Source organism: Phascolarctos cinereus, unplaced genomic scaffold, assembly GCF_003287225.1.
Source record: "Phascolarctos cinereus isolate Bilbo 61053 unplaced genomic scaffold, phaCin_HiC Scaffold_5;HRSCAF=322, whole genome shotgun sequence".
Lineage (NCBI taxonomy): Eukaryota > Metazoa > Chordata > Mammalia > Diprotodontia > Phascolarctidae > Phascolarctos > Phascolarctos cinereus.
The window spans coordinates 148,628,948-148,651,317 of record NW_027555958.1 but is presented as its reverse complement, the minus strand read 5'-3'; the positions used below and the strand labels follow the sequence as shown (position 1 = coordinate 148,651,317).

General features: G+C 39.6%; 1 protein-coding gene across 5 annotated transcripts in view; it reads right to left on the bottom strand.

The window, feature by feature from the left end:
• The window catches only part of FYN (FYN proto-oncogene, Src family tyrosine kinase), a 309,834-nt gene that overhangs the window by 262,234 nt on the left and 25,230 nt on the right, over positions 1 to 22,370 (bottom strand). For 4 of the 5 annotated variants that reach the window (XM_021008095.2, XM_021008092.2, XM_021008091.2 and 1 more), the window contains exon 2: positions 10,045 to 10,084. The exons of the other annotated variant lie outside the window; for it this stretch is intronic. The gene's annotated coding sequence lies outside the window, so the exon portion shown is untranslated. The remainder of the gene's footprint in view (positions 1 to 10,044; positions 10,085 to 22,370) is intronic. 5 annotated transcript variants of the gene reach the window in all.

The window sequence follows — 22,370 nt, the reverse complement described above, 5'->3', positions numbered from 1 at the left end:
GCCCAAGGTCTGAGGTTGGATTTGAACTCAGGTCTTCCTGACTCCAGGGCCAGCACTCTTTCCCCTGAGCCACCTAGCTGCTTCTTAATAAGTGCTTATTGACTGATGGTGTAGTAGGAAAATGAGGTAGACTTAGAATCCAAAGGACATGGGTTTAAATCCCAGTTGGCCTTGGATAAATCACCTTCCTTCTCTTGACTTGGACAAGTCTTTTCAGTCTTCATTTCTCCCCAGCTGCTCTGCCTGTTTCTACTCCTGAATATCATACTTTTTTGGAGGGATGAACTAATTATCAGAAATCTCATCATCATGGAGGTTACTTCAATTTATACCTCAGTACTCTAAGATGCTTCTCCTCTCTGACTGGAGGGATGAAGCAAAAGATACTTCCCTTTCTAGGGGGCTCAGAATTTCCAGTCAACTCCTCATTTCTAGTTCATTCCTCATTACTAGTTCCTCTGTCTGATTGTAACTTACCAACATCATGCCCCCTGCCAGGTATAGTGGCAGAACTTCTCAGCCTTTTTCAGGTTCCTTTTGCACATTGTCTTTCTTTGTCGAATTGTAAACTCCTTGTAAAAAAAGAGGTTGTAGGGGCAGCTAGGTGGAACAGTGGATAGAGCACCAGCCCTGGATTCAGGAGGACCTGAGTTCAAATGCAGCCTCAGACACATAACCCTTACTAGCTGTGTGACCCTGGGCAAGTCACTTAACCCCACTGCCTAGCCAAAAACAAAACAAAACAAAAAAAACAGAGGCTGTTTTGCTTTTTCTTATTTGTATCCTTTAAAGTATAGTGTCTGCCTCATAGTAAATGTTTATTGACTTTGTTTGGAGGCTAGCTTAGGTCATCTCAAAAATGAAGCCTTGTAACGAAAGACTATAACTGGACTTGAAGTGAAAGGATCTAGATTAAGACTCCAGCTTTACTACCAACCATCTCTGTGCTCTTGGGTAAATCCCTGAACTTCTCTGGGACTCAGTTTCCTTCTTCCAATGAGCTATAATTTCACCGACACAGACTGTAACTCTTCTATGCTTTAGCAGAAAGATTTTGAGGATTTCTGTAATCAAAAAATTTGTTATAGGTTTGAAATTGAAGTCTTTCCAGCTTGGTAGGCTTTCCCAGAGCTTATACTCTACTGGCAAAGCTTTTGGGAACTCAAGGTCACCTTGATGCCACAATGAGTTGAAAGAGTGGGATCATAGTTGGGGCTCACTGCCTTGGGCTTCAGTAAAATGAAGGGGATGCACAAAGTGCTTTCTAACCTAAACTCCAAATTGTCTACTCCCAACCCTCTCTTCTGAGGCAGTTGGTCTTTGCAGTTCAAGGGGTTCAGGACCAGGAGTAAAAGCTTGTGAATTACTAAAAAACTGTCCAAACTGGCAGGTCATTGGGGAAGCAACAATCCAGCTGATCCCAAAGGTCCCCTTCCTGCTCCAACACTTCATAAAGACTCAAAATACAACATAAATGTTGCCCATCTGCAACTCTTCAAAACATCACCCAACAGCTGAATGCGCAAAGTCCAGAAAGGGTTTAGCTTTTATTAACTTGGTAATTCTAATTAGCAAAGGTCACCTTTTCCTTCTTAGACGGCAGAGGAGGGCATTCAAACAAAGATCCAGCCTTATGATCCAGGGTTGTATATAGAACAGAAGTGAAGTTAACAAGCTACCAGCGGTGATGAGTAACAATTATTTCCAGTCAAAGGTTTAAAAAAAAAAGAGTTTGCCCTTCAGCTGCAAACATTAAACCTCTCCCTCCCCTTAACACAAACGAAGCACCAATACAAAGCTATTTCCTCCTACCTAGCCTCAGTAGCTAGGAGAGGGGCCTACTTTCTGCCTCCTACAAGCTGTCATCTCCACTGTCCTCCTGCTTTTGTCGATGTGGGGTGAGCCCCTCTACTTTATCCTTGTCTCAAGTCCCAGAAAATTACAGGCTGGCCTGGCTCCCCACCCTTTAGCAAAATTTACAAACAATTTAGCAACATTCTTTAGAAGCAGCTACTTCCTTTGCAAGTTGGAATGGATGAGTTGCAAGATAAACAATGGAAAATGAGTATGAACTTGGGCCTGGAATACTTCATCCTTCACTCAATAACAGTAGTTGGACTGTCTACCCAGGATCAAGATCACTAAGGGACCAAGTCAATTCATCAGGATGAAAATGCCTGGTACCAAACAGGCCAGGGAGAACACAACACCAGGTAAATCTGTCAAAGAAAGTACGCTCGCGGATATCCTGTGGCACCTGGACTGGTTGCCAAATCCAGTTTTCCTTCTCTTCTTGCCCACCAGTAGGAGTTGACGAACTCTTCCGTCTTCTTATTCCAGACCACTGGTGTCAAAATCAAAGACAAAAGGGGGCCACTATTCCATACATAAGAATCCTTGCAGGCCTCATATTGACTTACTTTCAAAATGTAATATTATCTATGTTTTATTGTATTTTATTTATTTTGTTAAATGTTTCCAATTACATTTTAATCTGGTTCAGGCCACACTCAGGAATGTTGTGGGCCAGCAGCAGCTTCTGCAGGTGGTGGGGAATGATGCTAACATAAATACTTCCCATCCCAACCGCAGCCACCAGCCCTCCAACTAACCAACATGCTTAGCACTCAGTACTCCCATACTCAACCCACCACTTTCCCTTGTTCCTCCCCTTTCCGGTCTATCCCCATTCCCACAAAAGGCTGATTGTCCCTTTTTCATCCAGATGTCTTACAGGCAGAAAAGACTACTAGATTTAGAGTCAAAGGACCTGGCTTCACAGTATTTCAGAGCTAGAAGGGTTCCCATCAACCATCTAGTTAGTCCATCACAAAAGGAATCTCCACTATAACATACCCAACAAGTGGTCATCCAGCCTTCGCTCAAAGACCTCCATGGAGAGGGGTAACTCACCATCTCTCAAAGTAGCCCATTCTGCTTCTGAATAATTCTAATCATAGGAACTTTCCCCTAAATTTGCCACTTTATTTACATTACTACCTTTGAACTTAGAGAAGGAGTAAAAAGAGCCAGCCTTGGAGTCAGGAAGACCTGGGTTCAAGTTCTGTCTCTGTACATAATGGCTGTGTGACCCAGGTCAGATCACGTAACTTCTCGGTGTCTTGGACAGCTTTCTAAGGTTACAAGTTGCAGAACTGGGATGTATTAATGGATGAAATTTCCTCAACCTTGACAGACAATTCCCCTTGACCAATAAAACCACAAGTCCAGACAAAAAAGCCTTTGACCCTGGTCAACTCATTTCTGTTTTCTAGGGCTCAGCTGCTTCATGTGTAAAATGAGGAGGTTGGCCTATATAGTATTTAAAATTCTCTTCAGCTGTAAGACTTATGATCTTAGATTCCTATAGGCAGGAATAACCTTAATGGTTCTTCCATATGGAACCTATATATTTTGAGACTTCATTTGTTCAGGGACATAAAATGCTTTTTCACAATCCTTTATTAACCCCACAGTAACAACCATGGATATTTTTATCTTTTCCCTGGAGACTCTTTAGAGCAACAGACATCGAAGAATGTAGCAGTTTCTGTGAACATCCTACATTTTTACAAGCCAACAAAATCTTGGAAATATATACTTCCCTTACTCTACCAAACATGAAGATAATGTGATGCAAGGATTTTTTTTTAACCTCTTTAACTTCTCCAGTTTTTTTAAATGATAGTTTTGTTGATTGGGAGGCTTCTGGGACAATGAATACATACAATGAGCAGCATGGATAAAACTGGTTTTTGAGGCCTGAATCTAGCTTCTTATTCTACTAGGAATCAATCAATAGTCTTTAAGTGTTTACTATATGTCAAGCACTGTGCTAAGAGCAGAAGATACAAGTAGAAAGGGGGGGGAAAGGAGCTTACTTTCAAATGAGGAAGATAGAGTGTCTTTACAAAGGTATATATAACAAGATATATAGAGAGTGGATGGAAGGTAATCTTAAAGTGGAAAGCAGAAGCATCTGGGGGAGCTTGGAAAGGCCTTCCATAGCAGGTGGTATCTGAGATGAGTTGAAGAAAGATATTGCAAGAAGTGGAAAGGGAGAAAGAGAGAGAGAGACAGAGAGAGAGAGAGAGAGAGAGAGAGAGAGAGAGAGAGAGAGAGAGAGAGAGAGAGAGAGAGAGAGAGCGAGAGAGAGAGAGAGAGAGAGAGAGAGAGAGAGCGCGAGAACGCATTCTAGGCATGAGGAACTGGAAGAAGAGTCAGTGGGAATGGCAACTCTGCTGCCATTATGTATACTCCTGGAAATACTTTTCATTTATCACTAAAATAGAGGATCCAAAATACTAACAAGGCTTTCAGGGCTAGATCCTTGAGTTGCTCTGTGTTGTCTACATGATTCCTTGGATAGTTACAAGTTCCTTCTCTACTTCGGGGTTCAGATCAAACATAACTTGTTCTTCTTGAGTAGTTATAGTCAAAGTGGACATTTAAATCCCATCAATTTAAAGCATGATTTAAATGTCAAGATGACTGCTTTTGATCCATCAACTTTTTATACCACAAAAGCATACAGTCAAGAAGCATTTATTAGGCACCCATTTTTTTGCAAGGCACTGTGCTAAATGATGGAGATACAAAGTAAAACAAAAAATAGTCCCTGCTCCTAGGAAGCTCACATTCTAATTGAGCTAGAACTTCTATATCTTCTCCCCAACTGTGAGGAGGTTAGGTTTCATTTTTAGAATGCACCCTTTATACCATTTTAAAGCAATGAGTTACAGAAGCTACACACCCCTCCCTCAAAACTTCTGGGATATTTGTCCACAATTTTCTTTTATTTCTACTGCCTCCCTTTATACTTTCCTTCCTTTTCATTTATTTGTTTTGCCTCCTTGCCCAACAAACCTCTATATTTGTTTGACTTCTTGACAACATACCCTCTTAAAGAGAAACCAGATACTGATTAAGTCTTTTGTCTCTCATTTCTCTCTATATGCTGCTGTTAACAAGCACATTATTTCCATGACTAAAAATCCAGTTTAGGAATTCATTTCAGTTCAACAAGTATCTAAGTACCTACTGTATGCAAGGTACTGTTGAAGGAGCTGGGAATTCAAAGACAGAAAGCACTTCAAAGAGGTTACATTATGGGATCTAGGAGCGGGTAGAGGCCAGAATCCAACATACATAGAAATAAGGCAAACCTAGGTGAGGAAGAACACACATAGTTGGAAAGATCAGGGAAGGTTTCACAGAAGACATGGTCCCTCATTTGAGCCCTGAAGGCAGAGAAGGATTCTAGGCTGTGGAGATAAGGATTTTGAAAGTGCATTCTAGACACAGGGAAAGGCTTATGCAAATACATGGAGACGGGAGATGCGATGTTGAGTTTAAGGAAGAATTAGTTCAATTCAGTTGGAACAGAGTTTAAGAAGGCGAATGATAGGAGAATCACAAGAACTGTTTGATGCTAGATTGTCTGAGCTCTGACTTCTACTGGCTGTGGTGGTTTTCTTTAATGTCTAAAAAAACTACAAATTTTTCTTTTGAGAACCCTCAAAAATTGGTGCCTTAATACAGTTTATGTTCTGTGTGACCAAACAAAAAAATTTTCTCTATAGCTTCTCTAGATGTACTGTCTCACATGATCATCCATATTTCTTGGCCTGAAATTGAAAGCTTTATACGATATGGATCTAATCAAGCTTTCTGACTGTACCTCATACTACTCTGAAGCTGGTGGCATAGTGCATAGAGTGCTGGGCCTAGAGTCAGGAAGTCTTGAATTCAAATCTGGCCTCAGATACTTGCCAGCTGTGTGACCTTGGACATGTCACTTCTCTTTGCCTCAGTTACCTCAAGTAATCATATTACCTACCTCTCAGGGTTATTGTGAAGACTGAATGGCTTAATATTTGTAAAGCACTCAGCACAGTGCTTGGCACATAGCAGGCCCTTAATAAAATGCTTCTTGCCTCCCCTCCTTCCCTCCCTCTTCTCCCTACACTGTATCCTGCACCCAAAATGTCATTCTACCATTTTTTTTAATCAATCGGGGTTAAGTGACTTGCTCAGGGTCACATAGTTTCTACCATCTTTCAAAGTCCAGCTGAACTGCCTTTTTCTCCATGACAACTTCCTTGATTCCTTTAGCTGAATATTTCTCTACTAGCTCGTTTCATAGCTCTTACTCCTCTTATGTACTTCTATTCTAATTATCATTTCTGTGTACACATCTTCTCATCACTACTGTTTTGAAAGCTAATGCCACCATCAAGCCCTACCCCCTGCATGAACTAGCCCAACAGCCTTCTGACTTGTATTCCCTATCCCACTCTCCTGCCTCCAATTCATCCTTCATCATATCATTGCCAGATTAACCTTCCTTATGATCTGATCATATAATTCATTTCTTCAAAATACTATAGTGACTTATGATTTGTTGCTGTCGAGTCATTTCAGTCCTATTTGACTCCCTCTGACCCCATTTGGAGTTTTCTTGGCAAAGGTATTGGAGTGGTTTGCCATTTCCTTCTCCAGCTCATTTTACAGGTGAAGAACTGAGGCAAACAGGGTTAAGAGACTTGCCCAGGGTCACACAGCTAGTAAGAGGCCAGATTTGAACTCAGGTCCTCCTGACTCCAGGAATGGCTCTCTATCTATCGTGCCACCTAGCTGCCCAAGTCACTATTATTGACCAAATAAAGCCCATATTCCTTAGTCTCTGGCGCCTCTCCTTGCTTTTCCAGTCTTCTCACATAACTGCCTTCCAAGTACACCACACTCTAACTAAACTGGACTATTTCCTGTATCCCATACATGCCATACACACGGTGTCTTTATTCAGACTCTTTCTTAAGGCAGGAACACTAACCACCTGTTGAACTCTTTCAGCCCTTGAAGGTCCAGCTAAAATGCCACTTCTTCCAGGAAGCCTTCTCTAATTTCCCTATTCAGAAATTATTTTGGCCATTCTGTTGCACATGATACATCTCATATTCCAAATGATTATTAAACAGTTAGGGAAACAACTGGATCTGTAATTCTTCATAGGCATCAGAAACTCTCAGAAGAGGAAATTCTCTCTACAAATGCAGTTCAGTGCCTTCTCTTCAACGTATATTGTCACAGAGGGTTGCCTCGGGTTCCGAGAATTTAAGTGAGTTTCCCAGAGTCACTCAGCCAGTATATATTAGTGGTCAGGCTTGAACCCAAGTTTCCTTGGCTCTGAGGCCAGCTGTCTACCCACTATGCCATGCTGCTTCTTACTGACTAGTTACTGTATGTTTATGTATGTGTCATAACCTCCTTACTAGCCTGTGAGCTTCATGAAATCAGGGACTACATATTTCTATATCAACCACAGTTCTTTAAAGGCACAGAAAAAGAGTTCAATAATTAGTTGCTGAGTGATTCCACATCTACAGCCACAGCCACACCACACTGCAATAACTAATAATCATAATGAAGATCTTAAGTCATCAAGAGAAGATTTATGTTCATTTTACTCTGAATAAGAAGGCAGAGAAGTAAATTAAAAGCACATCAAAAAAAGAGACTTCCAATAAAAAACTTTAAAGAAAATAGAGATGTTTATCCTGGAGAGATAGAGAGTTAGGGGATCCTTGAGGGAAAGCTCTATTTTTTCCTTTTGTCTTCATATCCCAAGTGCCTTGCACATAGTAGGCTACTTAACACATGCTCTGTTGAATTGAATTGAGATGCTGTTTACTTCAAACCTCTGAAAAGTTGTCACATGAAAAATGAATTAGATTTATCTTGCTTGGTGATAGAAAGAAGAAGTAGGATTAGTGGGTGGAAGTCATATGGAGACAAATTTCATCTCTGTGTAGGACGAACTCCCTAACAGTCATCCAAAAAATGCAATGGACTACTTCGGGAGAAAGCAACTTCTCCTTTGGTGGAAGTCCCCAAAAGAAAGATGACTGACCAGTAGGACACATGCTAGATGGGATTCATACTTAAAATGAAGATGGTTGGATTAAATGATTTCTGAAATGCATTCTAAAACAAATATTTTGTAGAGCATGAGAATATTCTAACATTTAAATAGCCAACCATCAGCTATCAGGGAAATTTGGCTAAGAGGACTCATTCCCTTGATAGAAGGAAAGGTGCAAGGGCTGTATCTGAAATAGCCAGTTTTGCTAAAGATTGTAAGCATCTTGAGGGCAGTCCTTTCCCACCTTTGTTTTCCCCATAGCTTTTAGTACAGCATCATTAACATGTCATTCATATAACAGGGATTTAATATGTGCTTGCTCAGATGGAATAAGTAACTTCCAATGAAAGATTAATAAGAAATAAAGATCAAACTTCTCTCAAATTATAGTGTCAATGCAAAAATTTGAGCTACACTCAATTTAGTGGTTAGATATTATCTAAAGCAAATTTATTCCTATTAAAATTACTGAAGTACATTACCAATTTATTTTTCTTCATTACTTCTTATGTAATGAAAGCAACTGAATTTAATAAAATGGTCTTGCCTCAAAAATGAATGCAGAAATAAATACTTGGTATTTCAAGGTTCCTCCACGATCACTCTTAGGGGATTTGAGATATAACTGAAAACAAAGTATAGGGTCTTTCTACTTGATTTTGGAAGAGGTCAGAAATCAACTTCAAAGAATCGAAAATTAGCATCTTGGGATCTGAAATAAAGAGACCTAGGAAGTATAGTTCTTTGTGTGGGAGAGAAAAGAAGTGAAAAACAAAGACTGCTGATGCAAAGAACGTAGTCTCAAGATTCTCAATTTTAAAAGTTGGCTTTCAGTTACCTACTATCTTTTTAGCAACAAAGTTTGAAGTCACCTCACTGGGATGACAGAAATACACTAGCTAGTATTTGGGAAGGCCATTTACTTTTTAAATGGCTCAGTTTCTTCCCTAGAACGTCGTCTACGAACCATTTGGAGTCAGAGGACCCAGGGTCAAATCTTGGCTCTGCCACTTGGTCTCTGGTTGGCCTTAAGAAAGTAGCTAAGCCCCAGTGAGACTCAGTTTCCTCATTTGTAAGATGAATGGGTTGGACTAGGTAGACTCTTAGGTTCTTTTGTATTTTAAAATCTGTGATCTGTGAGCTTTGAGATCCAAAGGTGAAAGGTCTCACGAATTTTAATGAAATTTTGTTCTGGCAAGACTAAAAGCTCCTGTAATTGCCACCTCCCAGTAGAGGACTTATATCTCTTCATCTCTACACAATAGCTCATTTTATTAATGGTAAGCATATAGTGGAGTTATGATGTGTGACTGTGTTGGAATACTGCTCACTGCTTCTCTAGTTATCAGGACACACCTTCCTTATGTGAACTGGCTATTAAATTATACCCGAAACTGGTTATTTCTTATGTAAAGGGAGAGGCCAGAAAAAGGGGAGAGGTAACATGGGTATTGAACAACTATCTGGCCTCAACATCAGGAACACCTAGGTTCAAGTCTTGACTCTGGCCACGTGAGCTTGGGCATGTCACTTAACTTTCCCAGTGCCCCAGACAACTCTCTATGACAGGGGTTCTTAACCTGACATCCCCCCAGGGGTACATGGGTAGGTTTCATGGAGTCTATGAACTTGAGCAGGAAAAAAAAATCACATCTTTCTTTCAATATAAGAAGTTTCCTTTGTAATCCAATATAATTTTATTTTGTTCATTTAAAAAGATTATTCTGATAAGGACTTCACCAGAATACCAAATGAATCTATGATACAAAAAAAAGTTAAGTAGCCCTGCTCTAAACCTCTAAGTTGAGAACTATTTCATCTCTCATCAAGAATTCCCTAAAAAATAGAGTAAAGACCGGACTCTATCTACCTTTATAACTCTAATACCTTGTGCTATCTTTGGGATTAAAAAGAATTAAAATAGAAAAAAAAATTAGTGAAAATGGAATTCACTTTAAAAATCAGAAAGGTCCATAGGAACTTATCTAAATTCTTACTTAAGTCCCTCCATCCACAGTTTAGGAAGAAAAAAAAAAGTAGTTTTCATCTTTGGTCACAGTAGGAAATCCTGTCTCTAATTCGAAAGTCACATGCTCTTAGTATGAAATTAGTCAACTTACTCTTTCCACATCTAGATGAACATCCTGCTTCTTCAAAGACCTGAAGAAGAAAACGAAGAAGAAATGGTGAGAAAACAGAGAGAGAGGGAGAGAGTCACACACTCAGACACTACCAAAGAATTGAGCATTCAGTGCCTGCAAGCCACCCACAAAATAACACCCACAGAATTTCCATTTGATAGAGACACACTTGATTTGCCCACAAATTTATCGCTGTTCACACAATTTTCACTGAGCCACTCTTGCCAGAAGCACCTGCCTGCAACCAGCTTGGAAGGACTTGGTCCCAGCCAAAAACAGAGCAAAGGAAGTCAATGTTTGGATCCTATTTGCTGGATTCTGGACTCTTAGGAAGGAGGAGTATATAGCACCAATGTATGATGCCATTCTTTGCAATGGTCCCTGTCCCATCAAGCAGAGATCAGTTCGTGGGAGTGCTCATTCTCCCTATATCCAGCCCTACTCTGAGTCTTACTACCGAGACTAATACATGGGCATCTCTGAACTGATGTTACTTACCATCCACAGTTGGTATGGGCCCTTGCAGAAAGTACAGATACTTCCCCATAGAACACCAGGGTGAGGGTGGATTTTAGACTCCCTGCCAACTGCCTGGCAAAGTTGGGAATGCTGTTTCTGCTGGTACACATGCCTAATTACTAGTTAATTTTTAAAGTGCTAGGCTGGTAGATGGCAACGTTCCATCCGGCTGGTATACTCTGGCTACCTACCACCAGCAAATGATGAAAGAGTTCATGTCACTACCTCATTCATCATTTCCAACTGTGATCAGCACAGTGTCTGTGGCATAGTAGGCACTTAATAAATGTTTATTGATGGCTTGATTAATACTGTCAGAAGAGAGCGTCAAAAGAGGTCAAGGGGAAAAAAAATTAATAGGGTAATTTAGTGTAGGGAAGATAAAGTTCTGGCCCTTTAAAAAGTAGTCCTGGCTTTAACAGCATCAGGGGAAAGTCACATAAATGATCAAATAATAAAAAAAGGTTACTTAGCCTGAAGAAAAGAAGGTTAGAGGAGTGATTCGATAATAGTTTAGTAAGAAAGGCAGTGTGAAAAAATGAAAAGTACATAAGGCTGGAAGTAAGAGTACTGTATGTGAATCATAGCTTTGCCAGTAAGTTTCCACTGACCTTGAACAAGATATTTAACCTATCTGAGCCTCAGTTTCCTCAGTCATCAAAGAAAGGGGTTGGACTAGATCACAAAATCTCTAAGGCCCTTCTGGTGCATGCACTCACGCACACACACAAAATCCTTTCATTCTAAGTACAAGAACGTTGTATTAACAAGGAAGTACCAACACTCAAGAACAAGCTTAAATTGGTGAAATATATTGGTGACAAATACCAGCAAGGTGGCCAATACTGAAGCTACAGGGAAGACAAAATCTCATCAAAAGCATCAAAGCCTCTGGGGACAAAGCCAATAGCAGAAACATTTGTTAAAAGATGCTTCTGCCAGCATGCTGTTGCCCGTACACCCACCTTCCTCCTTCTGGCATGGGCTCAGAACCACAGGCATCACAGAGACTTCTCAATAGCCCCTGAGGAGTCTGGGAGCCCACAAAAGAATGGGGTGTGGCATCCAACCCTCCAGAGTAGGTGGTGAGGCTCTGTTCCTGGAGCTGGAGAGCTAGAGGGAGGTCCCTTTAACAAAATTTTACTTGTAGACCTGGAATCTAAATTTATTCATGATCCAGACTCTCTTTCCCTGAACCAGTGAGCTGTAAAATCCCACTAAGCTGCTGGCATTTGACAAGAAAGCAAGATTTCATGAAATCATCAAATTTACAAAATATTTTGAAAACTCTATTTCAATATAATTGGTTTCCTTTGTACTCCTATATATTTCATTTTTTTGTATTTAAAAACATTATTCTGAGAAGGGGGTCCATAGGCTTCACCAAATTGCCCAAGGGATCTATGACATATAACAAAAATAATATTAAAAGCCCCTCCCTGATCTACTGGGGGAAAGTTTTTTGATAGAAAAAAAAAGGTCATTTTGAGAAACAAAATAACCATCTTCAATTTTTAAAATATTCACATTCACTTTGCATATTACCTGACCAACCATCCCTCATTAGTTTCCACTTGTAATATACTAATTTTACCATTCTTTGTTCCACTAAGGATATGGCACACATAAAAGACTTGGACTAAACATAATGGAGAACTGAGTGGAGAACAACTAAACAAATTGTGGTACATGATATGTAATGGAATATGACAGTACCACGAAAATGATGACTATCAAGAATATGCCCAGGGGAGTATGGGAAGACTTCTGCGAACTGAGGCAAAGGGACATAAGCAGAACCAGGAAAACTTTATATACAGTCAACAATGTAGGTTTACAAATGTAAACATTATAAACAATAAGAATGAAACCCAACACTATGTAATCATAATTACCAAGGCTGGCCCCCCAGAAGAGGAAAGAAAACTTATTTTCTTCTTTTCTTTGTGGGGCAGAGGTAGACAGTAGCTATGGACATGGAACATTGCATATAATATCAGACTCAGGTGTTATGTTAGTTTTGCTGACCTGCCTTCCCACTGCATTCCTCATCCCCTTTCTTTTTCATTCTTTGTTATAAAGGATGGTTCTCTGGGTACGGAAGGAGAGAGGAATATATGAAAATGATACAAAAACAAAAGATTGAAAACACTATAAGAATTTCTAGCCTTTAACAACTGTACCTGGAAGAAAAAGGCTAGAACAGTAAATGTTTCTGTTTGTTATGTATCATAATAAAGACTCATTTAAGGACAACAAAATGACCTATGTCACCTCAAAGTCACTTTCAGACTAACAATCTGGGCTACCTAGTCACTTTAAGAAAACAAAAAATTATAAATTTGCATTCACTTCATGTGTGCTTGGATAATTTTACAGCTATAGACTTGGCATGTCACCCCTGGCTCACCTGTCATTGCAAGGGCTGTGTTTAGAAATTCAAAAACAAAGGAAAAGCAAAACACACCCAAAATAATAAGCTCCTGAGACTCACTGCCATGATCTAAGCAGGGTGTTCTTGGCCAAAGCTATTTTGAGTACATGACTGGTATCAAGATTGATCACCTAGGAGTCAGGAAGCCTGGCCTCTAGCCTTGACTGTGCCCACTTCCTACAAGCCATGTGACCTCAGGCAGGTCACCTCAGTCCTAAGGGCCTCAGTTTCCTCAATCATAAATAAGAAAGTTGGATTAGCTGATCTCCAAGTTCCCCTCTAGTTTCAATACAACACTGAGGTTGTGAGTTTAGGGATTCTAAACTGAGAGCATTCCAAGTGAAAATTTAGGCCTAAGGAAGCTAAGGTAGAGAAGCAACTGAAGAACTCCTAACAAGTGGTTGACAAACTTTTTTTTAATATGGTCATTCTAGCACCCTTCCCACTTGCCCATGATTTATACCTCTACCAAAATAAAACAAAAGCAAACACCCACAGGAAAATAATCCCCAAATAGAACACAGCCTGAGAACGCTGACCAATAGGCAAGTCATCAACAACCAATTATTCCGTATAGCTCTAGTCTAAGCAAATTAAATTAAATTTAACTTAGCTTCTCAACTAAACAAACTGATCAACTCCTAACCTCTCCCAGTTGCTAGTCCTTTCCCCACCCCACCCCTTCAAAAAAATAAACCACCTTGAATTTATTTTGTATGTATGTACATATATATATGGAAAGAGAGAGAGAGAGGGAGAGAGGGGGAGGGAGAGAGAGAGGAGAGAGAGAGAGAGAGAGAGAGAGAGAGAGAGAGAGAGAGAGAGACAGAGAGAGAGACAGAGAGAGACACAGAGAGAGACACAGAGAGAGAGAGAGAGACACAGAGAGAGAGAGAGAGAGAGAGAGAGAGAGGGAGAGAGAGACAGAGAGAGAGAGAGACAGAGAGAGAGAGAGAGACAGACAGAGAGAGAGAGAGAGAGAGAGAGAGAGATGTCTTCCTTCAGTTAGACATAAGCTTCTTGAGGGCAGGGACTAGTTCATTTTTATTTTCATATTCCCAGCACCTAGCACAGTGTCCATTAGATTGCAGACGCTTAATAAATACTTATTAATTGAACAACCATTTCAAGAGCAAGGAACATAAACTTTCTGGTGACTTCTTCCTCTAAGAAATGCTGCCCAAACACATGAAGAGAGTAGATAGAGAAGAGCATTGGATTTGACGCCAGCGATCTAAGATCAAATCTAGAGTCTGCTACTTTCCATAAGTGCGTGCGTGTGTGTGTGTGTGTGTGTGTGTGTGTGTGTGTGTGTGTGTGTGTGTGTGTGAAGTGTGTATTTTCCCCTGCTAGCCAATAGACTGGGGTCTATATCCTCATATGTTTTAATGAGGCAGATTTCCCTTTTGTGGAAATTTTAACTCTTAGCAAAGAAAAATCCAATTTCTGGGACAATTTTCACCAAGGAAAGAAAACCATATTAGATCACATAGATTTAAAGGTCACAATGTGGGATTCCTGATCCCACAATTAGGGATGGAAAAGAGAGTCCTTCATTTTTCTTTTTTCAGAGAAACTTCAGACTGTGTTCCTCTTGAGACAGATAATCTGGACTTGCATTTTGTACAGAACTTCAGTGACATGGAATGCCCATTTTATGAAGGGTATCCAAAGTAATGATTCTCTGCTCAAGTGTACTTTAACAACTGGTACCAACAACAAGGATGAAAACATGTTTGGAGGGGCCAGCTCACTATTTCGCAAGGTGTCTCATACATACATTATACATATACACACACACCCTCAATCCAATTTCTTTTTCAGTCTTCCTCAACAGATGGAGTTAATTAGCAAAGACAATGCATCTGTGTATCACATTGTACCCATAATGTGCAGATCAAACCCAAAGAGGGATGCCACGGCTTTAACTTCAAAGACATGGCAGACACGCAAGGCTTGTGATATTTTTAGTCATCAGCTCCATTATTGCAGAAAGGATAAGGAAGGATGAAAATAGAATTGCCCTAATTAAAATACATATGTCAGTCCCTGTTAAGAATGGAGAGTAGTAATGTTTGTTATAAAATCAAGGGAAGGAGTATCTTTCTTTATTCAATGGATATGTTCCTGAAAAGTTGTATGTATATCACTTTTTTTCCCAATAGAATTCTATTTTTAAGTCAATTAGGGGCACCCTCTATTGAAAGGACTCCTATGGGGAAATGTGCAAAGAATACTTTTATAAGGTAAACAGCTATCTTCTCTTTTCTCCTTCTTTCTCTTCTCCTCTCCTTCTCCCTCCCCCCCTTCTCTCACCCAAGTATAGAGATTGCTTGGATGAGGCATAATATATGTGTATGTATGTATACATGTGTGTGCATATATATATACATAGATTACATATGTGTGTATATAGCTATATCTCTATATGTATACACACACCAAATCTCCATATATAAAGATTGCTTAGGTGAGACACAACTTAATTCTTTTTTCTGAAAAAAAAAAGTCATGGTTTTATTATGGTGAAATTCTGTTGGTACCTCAAACATAGCATCCTGTTACATCAAACACAGCACTGTCCTGACCTCACTGCCTTCTAATCCTGTCATACAAGGAAATGAGGTGAATCTAGCATGAACTTTTCTTGATGAAGAAACACTGGCTATTAGTTACCATTACTTGCTTTTCTGGATGCTCATTAATCATCCCTTTAACATATTCTATATTTTGTGAAGTCAAGCACCCTGGCCTATAGTTTGCAGATTCCACTCACTTCCTTTTTAGTTCATTTGTTTTTCAATCAGAATAGCATTTACATAACTCAAGTTCAGTAGCACCTCTTCCATTCTGCACCATCTTTCAACCATCACTTACAGCGGCATAAAAATCACATTTGCTGATTCTTTCCAGTACCTTGGGATGTATTTGTCTGGTCTTGGTACTCTAAACTCACTGGAGACAATAAGGAGCTCTAATTTTCTCATCATATATTTGGGTTTCAACTCCCTATTAACAATTTTATTTTGTCCTTTTTAGTCAAAACACCTTTCTTTTTGATAGCAAAAAAAAGGAATAAAATAAAATAAAATAAAAGTTGATTAGTTTTGCCCATTCTGTCATCCATCTTTATTTTCCTATCCATCCTAATCAGCAGTCCTGGTTCTTCTTTGATCCTCCTCACTTTCATCAATATTGCTACAAAAGCCCTATTTGTTGTTGTTGTTCATTGCCAGGCTCAGGTCGTTGCAGATTTTTATGCTCCAGACCTGTTCTTACAGGACCTGTGCTTACAGAACTATACAGGGCTCTATTATAATCATCCTGCATCACTGGGTCCTGCTTCCACCTTCTATGTATCTTTGAAAAAATCTAATTTGGTATATGGGTTCTCTGTGCATCCACATTGATCTCTTTAGACAATTCTGTCCCTCTCCAGCTCTTTCATCATAAGAAGAATTTCTGATTTTTTTCTTCAAAATTTCATTCTTGAGAACTTCCTCTCCCTTCTATGCTGACTTTTTAGACCATGGAATCTTAGCTACCCTCTCTCTGAACTCTTTGAAATCTCTCCAAAAATCTGGGGTCCATGTCAAACTATGTTATGCCTGATTTTCGTCTCCTATTAAAAATATTCAGATAAAGTCACTTCTCCCCTAGATTACTATCATTTCCACTTGAACAACCAGTTCTTCCTCATTGGTCAGAATTAGGCCCAGAATATAAGATCCGTTCAGTGGTGTCTCTACCTTTTGAAGGATAAAATTATCATTAAAAGTAAGCTAAGAATTTATGGCCCATTCTGCTAGAGACATGGCTCCAACAGAATTCTAGATAATTGAAATTTCATATCACTATTTCATATCTATCCCAGGGTTGCTATCTGTTTTTCAAATTCCCTCTTATTTCCTGCTTCAGTCCAGGTTGTCTACAGTATACATACATGGTAATATGGCTTCTGTTACCAATTATTAATCTTCCCTTAGATGTCAACACATATTTCCCCTCTCTGGTTCCTAGGATTTCCTCATAGATGTATCTTTTCAATATATAATTCTATACAGTCTTTTATCTATTCTGTTTCTTTTCAAGAAGGTATGTTCTACCAGAGCCACATGCCAATCATGGTACCTCTTCCACTAAATCTCAATGATAAACATGAGATCAAATTGTTCTCCTTGTGTCAGAATCTCTAGTTCATCTTTCTTATCACTCATACTTTGTATATTTGTGTATAGACATCTGAACCATGGGTTTTATTAGGGATCCCTTTCTTGGACTCTTTTTCTTGGGTAACTCTAACACTATTCTTCTTACTCCATTACAGCTGTTATGGTCCATGATATCTAACTTGATGCATATATACAAGCAATTTCTTCCCACCCATCAGATATGCAAGTCTATAGGCAAATAGTTTGGCCAGCCCTTTTTAGGTATACAACATCTCTGGTCAAGAGCCCTTCACCCCTGTGATTTAAGCTGTGCTTTGTAAATCTAAATCATGTTCTTATATAAGATCTTCTTAAGCAGCTGTTCACTTCTCAAGTTAGCCTTTTTTCTTCCAAATACCCTGCCTTCAATCAACAATAGTGATAAAAAAAAATACTGGTGCCTCTAAAGTTTTCAATTTCTTGGCCAAGCCTTTATAATCCCCAGCAATGTTTCCTAGGTTCTTCACTATCACAGAATCAAGATTTAGAGCTGAAGGAGATACTAGAGTCCATGTAGTTTAATGTCATTTTACACATGAGAAAACTGAAGCCCAGAGAGGTTGCTTGATTTATTCATTAAGCTGCAAAAACAGAATTTGAACGCAAGGCCTCTTACTCTAAATTCAAAGCTCTCTCTACCATACCATATTGCTATCTCTACATAAAACACAAAAATGGAGGTAGTGCTCATCAAATCTGACAAGTTGTAGAAGGCTCTGTACTATGTCCAGGAAGACGGCAGACTCCTTTAGTAGTAAAGTTCCATAGACAAACAGCTACCTTATAAGGTAGGTAGTTACCAAAAACCACTACTAGGTTTCTTCTTCCTTGGCCTCTTACTGGATTATCGCTTTCTTCGAGTTATCTATGGATCCATATCATCACTCAAGCTGCTGCTGACATTACTTATAGTATCTAACTTCCCTTTCCATGAGGAAATAGCTGCTTACCTATTACTTAGCTCCAAATGTTCAGTGTCCTTCTTCCTCTATTTTCCTGTACTAATTTTTCAGTCCTCCAACCTTCCAGCACAGGTCATGATCCCTTTCTGCCTTGACAGAACACTTTTACTCTTTTTTTTTGTTGTTTTTCTCCTTCCCTTTTTCAAGGGGCACTTCATTCTTCCTGATAACCTGGAGACCGGAATGACATTCCTTCAACCCCTTTTTAACCTCCCCTTCTAGGAGAGGAACCAATCTATGAGCAGAAAACATTTAGTTGGCCATAGCTGAAAGACACACACTAAACAACTTATGCAGGTCACTGCAAAATTCCCCTTGAACTCCCTACTTATACAGAAATTATCTCCTTAGTTCTCTGTCACTTATGGCAAGATGATGCTGTGGTAGAATTGCCTGTTGGTTATGCCTGTTCATTTTGTTGGGGGCTCACTCGATGAGGCATTTAATTATTGCATTCTTCCTGCCTTTTTCTCAAGAGATGATGCTAGCTTGCTCACCAGCCTTTGATGGGCAATTAGGAGCTTCCTGCCAGAGGCCCAAAGGATTGTCTACCAAATGATGTACTTTTTTTTTTTTAGCTACAAGAACTTACGAAGACTAAACACTGAGGTCAGGAAGGGTTCGTCAACTGATAAAACTGATAGAAATCCTTAATATATTTTAGGATGTATACACATACATACATATGTGTATATATGTATTTATATGTATATGTATATATATTTATATGTATTTATATATAGTATGGTATAGTATAGTTTAGTATGGTATGGTATATTAGTCTGAATATAAGCTACCCTTGAATACAGACCACACAACTAAAATGTGATCTCTTGGAAAGGAAAAAAAAGAAGTACGAGTATGTACCAAAAGCTTACATTTAGAAATCATATAATGTAGTTTTAGGGAGACAATGTGGTATAATAGATAGAGAGCTGGCCTCAAAGATAGGAAGACTTGACTTCAAGTCCCCCACTTCTGACACATACTGGTTGTAGAACCCTGGCAAGTCACTCCATGTCTCAGTGCTCTAGGAAACTTTCTAAGTGTGTAAGTTACAGGATGGTACCTACCTGCACTGGTATAGGGCAGGGGAAGAATGAGTAAGTATTTACATCACACCTACTACATGCCAAATTGTGCTAAGTGCTTTATAAATATCTCATCTGATTGTCAAAATAACCCAGCTAGGTAAGTGCTGTTATTATCCCCATTTTACTACTGAGGCAAACAGAGGTTAACTGACTTACCCACAGTCACACATCTACTAAGTGTCTAAGGTCACATCTGAACTCAGGTTTTCTTGACCCTGGGCACAGTGGTCTATCTACTAAGCCACCTAGCTGCCTCAGGGAGGCAGGGAGCTTTCTCTCCAAGCAGCTCCCTACACCACTTATATCACAAATTCAATCTCTAGCCCTAATAAGATTTGAGAGGATGTGTGGCCTATATTTGAACAAATCTGTCAAATGGATGTGTGTGTACATATGCATAGGGTATCCCAAAAGTCTTAGTAAAATTTAATACTGCAAAACCATAAATAAACCTTCCTCTTTAAATTTATATACGTTTGTTTAGCTATTAGTAAATGACAATATACTGATCTAGACATTTAAAGGCCAAATCACTATTCGAGTTTTCCCTTTTTGATTTAAAATACACAAGAGAAATACACAAACCCCAAGTGTCCACCATCTTTTCCGTGTAAATAAAACAGAGACCTCAGGTATACATAAGAAGAAACCAAGTCATCATTCAGGATTTTTGGGGCAGGGGCAGAGGAGGGGGAGGGGTTGATGGGGAGAAGAGCTAGCCAATGAGGCATATTCACTAATCAATGTATCTTCTCTATTGCCATTTGAACTCATTTTACTCTCTTCAAAAGATCTAATATATTTATAGACCAGTCAGAAAAGCCTTCATTACGCCAGGCACGTCTTCACATATTCTGAATGGCCTCTTTCTTACTCCAATTCTCTTAGCTCTATTCATTCACTACTACAGGGAGGATTATAGAATTCAACACACTGTAATGTAAATGATGTCTGTGAATAAACCAGCCATTGGGCTAATATGACTTGTCATACAGTTTTTTACTGAACATTCCAACAGGACATTGTGACTTTAGTTATTCCTCCTTAGGTCACAGGAAACAGATAAAAAAAAAAGCCAGAGTCTGCTATAATTCAGAATAAAGAGTGAAAATGGGATGGGTGAAATAGATGGAGGGGGGAGGGCGAGGATGATCGCATAGCAAACATAGTAACTCCTCAGTGCTTTCTTCAAAATAGGGCAGACAAGGGCTTCCTGCCCAAAGACTGGGGCACATGCATAGTTTCATAGAAAGGCTCTTCAATGGCGGCTGGTGCAGCTGCTGGATAAACAAAGCATTGTGGCCTCCCCTATACATCCAGTGTCTCTGGAGCATCCTGTGTGTCCAGCAGCTGGGAGGGGGTGCTGTACAGACAAGCATAGAACCTTTCCCTAGTTCCTCAAAATATCAAGGAGCTGCTATCCCTATGATGTGTACTTTACTCAATGCTTCCTTCAGGACTTCAGAAAGTAAGTTATAGAATGAATGAAGCTACTTACCTCAGCTAATAGTGAACCTACATTAGCTCTGTACCTACTATTATTCAACCTCCTTGGGACACATCCATAGCTCTTATTCAGTCACAGAGTTCTATGCCTTTTTCTTGTATCATTTTCTTTTATTTATGTCAAACCCTACTGGTGTTTTAGGAGCAATGGAGTAGGCAGTCACAACAGCTGTGGTTATGGAGGCAATTCTTTCTGGCACAGCATTTTTGCCTCAAATTTTTATAGAATGTTTCCTTCTGGATCATTTCTGTTCCCCTAGTACTCTCTGTCTGGTATTATCTTTATCTGTTTACATGTCATGTACCTCCCAGTAAAACGTAAATTCCTTCAGTGGATGGGTAATGTCAATTTTAATCTTTGTGCCCCCAGCATCTAGCATGGTGCCATATACATAGCTGTCACTTAATAAATGTCTGTTGAATCAATATATGGTTCTTTCACCTATCATTTACTTTAAAATGTAGGAGACAAGAATAGTAATGTTTGTAATACAGTCAATGGAGCACTGGATCCAGAGAGAGAGGAGGACCGAAGTTCACATTTCACTTGTGCGACCTGTGTGACCTTGGCAAACTCAAGTTCACTGCACCTCAGTTTTCTCATCTATAAAAGGAGACAATAGGACTGTGCTGACCTCCAAGGTCCCTTTCTAGCTCAAAATCTATGATATTTTTTTAACCCATTCAGCTCCAAAGATGTAACTGGAGCAAGACTACTGGGGCTTTGTCCCAGAGCACTGAATTTCCGAGGACCCTAATGAGATGTGTAGCAGCTAGACGGCTCAGTGGATAGTGCACTAAGTCTGGAGTCAGGAAGACTCGAGTTCAAATCCAGCCTCAGACTCTTACTAGCTGTGTGACCCTGGGCAAATCACTTTTCCTCTGTTTGCTTTAACCCACTGGAGAGAGAAATGGCAAACCAGTACAATATCTTTGCCAAGAACACCCCTTGGACGGTATGGTCCACAGGATCACAAAGAGTCAGATGTGACTGAACAACTGAACAACAACGGGACTTGCATTCCTTTAGTAGACAGAAACAAATGAGGTTAGCAACTAGTTAGCAAGAATAATTAGTTACAAGAGAAAGTTTCCAGATGGCATGCTTCCTACTCTCCATAAATGCACTTCAGGTAAGTTCTTCCCCAGTCTGGCTCTACCTTGTTTCTTTCCCTCGGAAGTGACTTGACCAGTAGGAGCCTCCTGATGTCTGAGTCTATCCTTCCTTCATGGATCTTTGTGTACTGAGGTCTTCCCTCCCCCGGCCCACAACGAAGTTTATCTTAAAAAGTTAATTTCAAGTTTTTTTTCTTTTACTTTTTTTTTTTGGTGGTGCTTTTGCACGGTGCCAGACTTGCTGGATATGAATTTGGATGGTCTCTTAGCAGAGATATATAGCAACACAGAAAAAGGTAAAGATTCTGGAAAAGGAAGAAAATCTAGAAGGGGAAAGCAGAGAGCCTGGCACTGCAGATGGTGGTGATTTCTTACACACCCTACCCCATAAGCTTACTTTTTGCTGTTCAAACTGATGATCCAACATCTGAATGGCAAACAACATGGGGAAAAAAATCACTAA